Raw genomic sequence first — 6514 nt, 5'->3', positions numbered from 1 at the left:
CCCTCAACTGCCGACCTGACCTCGTGCTCCACCTCTTCCTGTCACTCCCATCCTCCCCTATCTCCGCCCATCCTGCTCCGCCCATACAACCACTGGACCCCTCATCTCTACATCTCCCCCTTTGTTAGCAATGAACGGGGTCACTAAGAGTTACATCTCCTCAATCAGCCGCGAAACACCAGCACGCCAAGTAAGCTGATGAGAGGCTGGTAGCAAGGAACCAGCGAAGCGCCGCCACCCGCGATAGCGCGTGAAGAGCCTGAGTGAGCGCCCTGTGGTGAGGAAGACCGCCGCCGTGACAGGCAAGAGGAAAGTGAAAGCGCCGACGTGCGTGTCCCCCCCCGGCCAGATCGGAGCAGCGAACGTGAGGACTGCTCCGCCCGCCTGTGAAGCCGTGAGTGAAACGAAATAACAATAAATGAAACAGACCGTGAGAGGAGCCGTCCAAGCAGCGCGCTGCCTCAGAATGAATGACTCGAGAGCCTGACACCACGTGGGACGTCTGCACACGCTCCCCAGCCGGCGGCCATCTTAAAGTCAGGCGGGCTCTCGGACGCTCCATGTAAAAGGCCCGGGCGGCCATTTTGAAGTCAGGCAACAGTGAAATTTCATCAAGCACAGGCAAAGACAAGAGAGAAAAAAAAAAAAAGGAGAATAAACAGTGGGGACTTACCTAAATACAGCACAAGACTCCACAAGGGATTCCCTGGACCTGCTCTGCGCTGCCGCTGCACGCATCACGCGCACACCGCGATGTCGAGTCATGGGTCCCCAGCCCATTCCCCAGTGCGCCAAGATGTGAAGCCAATCATCATGGGGATGACGCATCTGCGCCCCCCAGAGCCCCTAGCGCTCGTGGTCGGGAGCAGCATGGGCCCTCGCTGGGAAGAGTGGATTGAAGATTTCGAGGACTACATTAAGGGCTCGAAGGTGACAGGGGACGAAGATCAACTGATCGCACTTCGGAACCTCGTGGGCAAGGATGTCAGCAAGATGATAAAGGAACTTCCCGCTGCGGACGCGGGAACATATGCGAATGTGCGCGCCGCCCTGGATAGGAAGTTTGTGCACAAGAAGAATGTAGACTATGAACGATACGTATTCCAAAGAGCGCGACAAGAAAAGGATGAAGTCATGGGCTCATACATAACAAGGTTGCGGCGCCTAGCGCGCCACTGTGAGTTCGACGAGTTCTCGACGGATGACGCCATTCGCCTACGGGTGATCGACGGCTGCCAGTCAGAGACGCTACGCAGGAAGCTACTGAAAAAGAGCCACACGCTGGATGAAATTGAAGAGATCACGAGACTCCATGATCAGACCGAAGAGCAAGCCAAGACGATGGAGGCAGGACGTGTGGACCGCAAGGAGGTAGTCTGTCAGGTACGCACGGACCGCCCTCGCCGGTGGTCGAAAGAGCGGGAACGACAAGCTCGACCGCCATCGAGACACCATCGTCGCCCCGGTCATCGACGGCCTGATTCGGGGAAGAGAAGCAGGCGCCAGGATAATGGGAAGAAGGCGCCATTGAGAAGATGCTACCGATGCGGGTACGACTTCCCACACATCGGAGCGTGCCCGGCCCTGGGACAGAAGTGCCACAAGTGTGGTCGCAACAACCACTTTGAGACCATGTGCGGCGACTACCGCCGGGAGAAAGAAAAAGCCTCCGCGAGGTCACCAAGAGGTGAGACACGCCGCCACCACGCGCGAGCGGTACGTGACCGCCGGAAGTCCTCCTCCAAATCCTCCCAGTCAAGCAGGGAGTCACGGTCGTCAAGATGGTCTAGAAGATCACCGTCAAGAGACTCCGAATCAACTTCGAGTGAACACGAGTACTCCGTGGAGTATGCAAACATGATCGCTGACCCCGATCAGCTCAAAAAGTACCCTCGGCTGGACATTTGCGTTGGCACGCATCCCACAAAGTTCGTGATGGACAGCGGGGCATCCCTCAACTACATCCCAGTGACCGAATACCAGAAAATGAACCCTCGGCCTCGGCTCGACCCCGCTCATGTGCGTGTCTACACCTGGATGTCCAGGAAGCCGCTCCCATGCTTAGGGAAGTTTTCAACGACGCTAAGGCACCGAACAACATCTATTCCGGCCGTAATCCACGTCATCGAGGGACCGGAAGCTGACTGTCTCCTCAGTCTGCCAACGGCAGAACGGTTGAAACTGGTGGAAATCCTGTACCGCGTCACTGGTGAAAATGACACCGTGCACAAGTTCCCAAAACTGTTTTCGGGACTCGGGAAAATGAACAGAGGTCAGATCCGCCTTCACATAAACGACCAGGTCCGCCCGGTTGCCCAACACCCGCGGAAGGTTCCGTTCCACCTCCAACAAGCGGTGGAGGATGAGCTACAAGACCTGCTGGACGCCGGCATCATCGAAGGGACGGAAGGCGCCACACCGTGGGTATCTCCCGTCGTGATCGTACCAAAGAAAGGCACACCCGGGAAAGTGCGACTCTGTGTGGACATGAGAATGCCCAACACCGCCATTGAGAGGGAACGTCATCCCGGACCTCACTTAAGTGACATGATTGCCGCCCTCAATGGGGCGAGGGTGTTTTCCAAACTGGACCTAAACAAAGGCTATCATCAGCTGGAACTGCATGAGAGCTCCCGCTACATTACAACATTTGCGACGCACCTAGGGTTGTTCAGGTACAAGAGACTGAATTTCGGCATTTCATCAGCCGCTGAAATATTCCAAGAAGCTATCCGGCAAACGATACATCACATCCCAAATACGCTGAACTACAGCGATGACATTCTAGTCTATGGGGCGACACTCCAGGCCCACGACACGGCCCTAGATAGGGTTTGCCATGCTCTCCTGGAGGCTAACCTCACGCTCAACAAGGAGAAATGCGAGTTCCATCAGTCGCAACTGAAATTCTTTGGCCACATCTTTTCAGGGGCCGGAATGCAACCAGACCCGGCCAAAGTGAGTACTCTGAACAGCACCAAGAGTCCACTTGACGTCAGTGACGTGCGATCCTTCCTCGGCATGGCGAGTTACTGTTCGAGGTATATCAAGGACTATGCCACAATAAGTCACCCGCTTCGCACGCTCACCAAGCAAGGACAGGCCTTTGATTGGACTCCCGAATGCGAGCAAGCCTTCCAGGCCATAAAGAGAGCAGTGGGCTCGGTGGAAAGCCTGGCCTATTTCAGCCCAGATCGCAAGACTGAAATAACAGTGGACGCAAGCCCCGTCGGGCTAGGAGCCATCCTGGCTCAATATGACAAGGACACAGACCACCGCCACATTGTGGCACACGCCAGCCGGAGCCTTTCCGACACGGAGAAAGCCTATTCCCAACCGGAAAAGGAGAGCCTTGCAGTGGTGTGGGCGTGTGAGCACTTCCATGTGTTCATCTACGGGAAGCATTTCACCATGGTAACAGACCACCAAGCCCTCGTCACCATCTATGGCAACCCTCGGTCCAAGATGCCACCCCGCATCGAGAGGTGGGGACTCCGTCTGCAAGAATACACATTCACGATCGTGCACAAGCCAGGGAAGGCCGCCAACCCGGCTGACTATATGTCGCGCCACCCAGAGGACTCTCATCGAGACACGCCGTCCATGGCAGACGAGTATGTCCATTTTGTGGTGGACCAAGCGCGGCCACCGGCGGTTCCCCTAGAGGCCATCCTGGACGCCACCCAGCAAGACACCATGCTGCAGCAGGTAATTCGAAGGGTCCGAACGAACAGGTGGCGGCACGAAGAGGTGGAGGACGAACAAGGTGACACCACAAGGCGTCAAGAGTGGCAAGCATTCCGGAATGTGTGCGAAGAACTATCCGTCACACCGGATGGTCTACTGTTGCGAGACATTCGAATTGTGATACCCCAACAACTGAGACAGGGAGTCGTCAACCTGGCACATGAAAGTCATCGAGGAGTAGTCACGACGAAAAGAGCACTCCGTGAACGTGTCTGGTTCCCCTTCCTAGACAAAATGGTAGAACACACCCTAAAAGACTGTCTGCAGTGCCAAGTGGTAAGGCAAGGAGACCCACCTGCTCCACTTCAGATGACGCCCCTGCCACCAGGAGTATGGCAAGAACTGGCCATGGATTTCTACGGCCCCATGTCATCGGGCAAGTATGTGCTAGTTATAATAGATGAGTACTCAAGGTTTCCCATCGCACGGTTCGTCCCATCCACCAACGCAGCTGCCACGCTCACCATCCTGGATGAGGTATTTGCAGCCTGGGGTCTACCCGCGGAGGTGAAGACAGACAATGGGCCTCCGTTCAATGGCCGGGAATTCAGTGATTTCCTGACGCTCATGAATGTGCGACACCGACGGATCACACCACTATGGCCGCAGGCCAACGGCACAGCGGAGAGGTTCATGGCCACCTTAAAAAGGACATTCCAACAGGCCGCTCTGGACAAAAGAGACCCGCAGGCAGCCCTCAATGATGTGCTCCGAGCCTACCGGACAACGCCGCACGCCACCACGGGCAAATGCCCTGCTACACTCATGTTGGGGCGCCCGGTCAGGACCCGGATACCCACTTGGGAGGGAGCGCTGCGACCCATTTCTCCCAATCGTATTCATCGGGAGGTCGAAGCCACCGACAAAGCTCGTAAAGACACCATGAAAGCGTATGCAGATGGAAGACGGCGGGCTCGCTCTCTCTCGTTCCACGAAGGGGACTGCGTGATTGTCAAGCAAGAACAATCCAAGAAGACAGACAGCAAGTTCAGAGCGGAACCTCTGACGGTCATTCGTCAGAAAGGCACCATGCTGACAGCCGAGTCAGACACCAGGCGTGTAACCCGGAATGTGTCTCACTTTCAGAAGTGCAGCCCGGCTCTGCAAGAGACTCTAGAGGCGCAACATACAACTCCACAAACTCCGCAACCTGCAACGCAGAGCATGGGTGACAGTCCAGCGGAGCAGCCACCCGGAGCAGACTCTGACACAGTGCCTGAAGGCCGAACACTCCGCCCACGACAAACAATCCGTCAGCCCAAGCGGCTGATTGAGGAGATGTAACTCTTAGTGACCCCGTTCATTGCTAACAAAGGGGGAGATGTAGAGATGAGGGGTCCAGTGGTTGTATGGGCGGAGCAGGATGGGCGGAGATAGGGGAGGATGGGAGTGACAGGAAGAGGTGGAGCACGAGGTCAGGTCGGCAGTTGAGGGAATGACATGCTGGTGTACAGAAGCAAATAAAGAACGTGAATAGAGAACCCTCTGTGTCTGTCGTCATTGCGAGAGTGCGTAGACACGACACCAAGTACCTTATATTTTGACGGACTTGGTCACACCTATAACTTGTGTTCCATTGCATGATCTCTGTTTTGTCAGGATTAACAGCAAATCCAGAGATTTCCCCAAAGGTTTTTAGTGTTTCCCAAATAGCTTCTATTGAATCTTGTAGATGACCAGTAAATATCATCAAGTCGTCCGCATAGAGACCGATTTTTTTATCCCACCCATTACAAGACAACAGTTTAGTGCCCTTACATTCCCTTAGTTTAATGGCCAGTGGCTCTATGTACAGATTAAACAATAGTGGTGAAAGTAGACACCCCTGCCTACTGCCCCTACCTATTATAACCTGCTTAGAGAGGGTGCTGTTTACTAAAATACAAGCTGAGGGATTTTATTAACTCGTGGGTTAAATCATGCTAATGCCTTCGTTTTATGAATCCCTTCTGATCAATGTGAATCAAAAGGCCGATCATCCGATCTAACCTCTTAGTGATTATTTGTGTATACAATTTATAGTCGCTGTTAAGAAGGGAGATCGGCCTATATGATTCACATAACCTTGGGTCTTTGTTAGGTTTTAACAGTATAACCATCGTGGCCAAATCCTAAAATGGGGTGGTGGAGGGGGGGGAGGGGGGGGGGGGGGGAGTTCTAGTTTTGAAATGTACACTGAATTAAAAAGATCAAGCAAAATGCGGGCCAGTTCCTCTTTCAGATGGGAATAGATTTCATTTGGAAGAGCATCAGGTCCTGCATCTTGTAATGTGCTTCAAAACTACAAATAAAGTATATGTACCTCTTCTACACCTGCTTGCTATAGTCATGCCAATAGACCCGAGTCCGGCGGGAGACTCCCGATTTTTCAAGCCAAAAATGGCTTTCTTTTAACTATCTCCCGCCTGGAATTTTTCTTTTCGTTAGGTATCATATCCTTGTAATAAAATGAAAATAAAGGAATATACCTATTACAGAAGGTTGCAGACCTATTGGCTCTACCAAAGCGTGTTGTAAATGGAGATGGGCCAAAACAACTGCTGTCAGCATCTGACATCCGGATTTTGTGGTGAGCCAGTTCGACTCGGCTTTTCCTTATCTTTTTATGTCACAACGTTATTTGAATTGATGTCATTGTTGCGAAAAAAAGCAGTTGCGAAAAAAAGCAGTGATATCGTTTTAGTGACAACGGTTACTACATTTTTCAGTCCAACGTTCAAAGATGGCCGACATAGTTTGCTATGAAAAAGACGATATGAAAGTCCTC

The sequence above is a fragment of the Triturus cristatus genome, chromosome 2_1, assembly GCF_964204655.1.
Source record: "Triturus cristatus chromosome 2_1, aTriCri1.1, whole genome shotgun sequence".
Taxonomy (NCBI): Eukaryota; Metazoa; Chordata; class Amphibia; order Caudata; family Salamandridae; genus Triturus; species Triturus cristatus.
Note: the sequence above shows the minus strand (reverse complement) of the source record.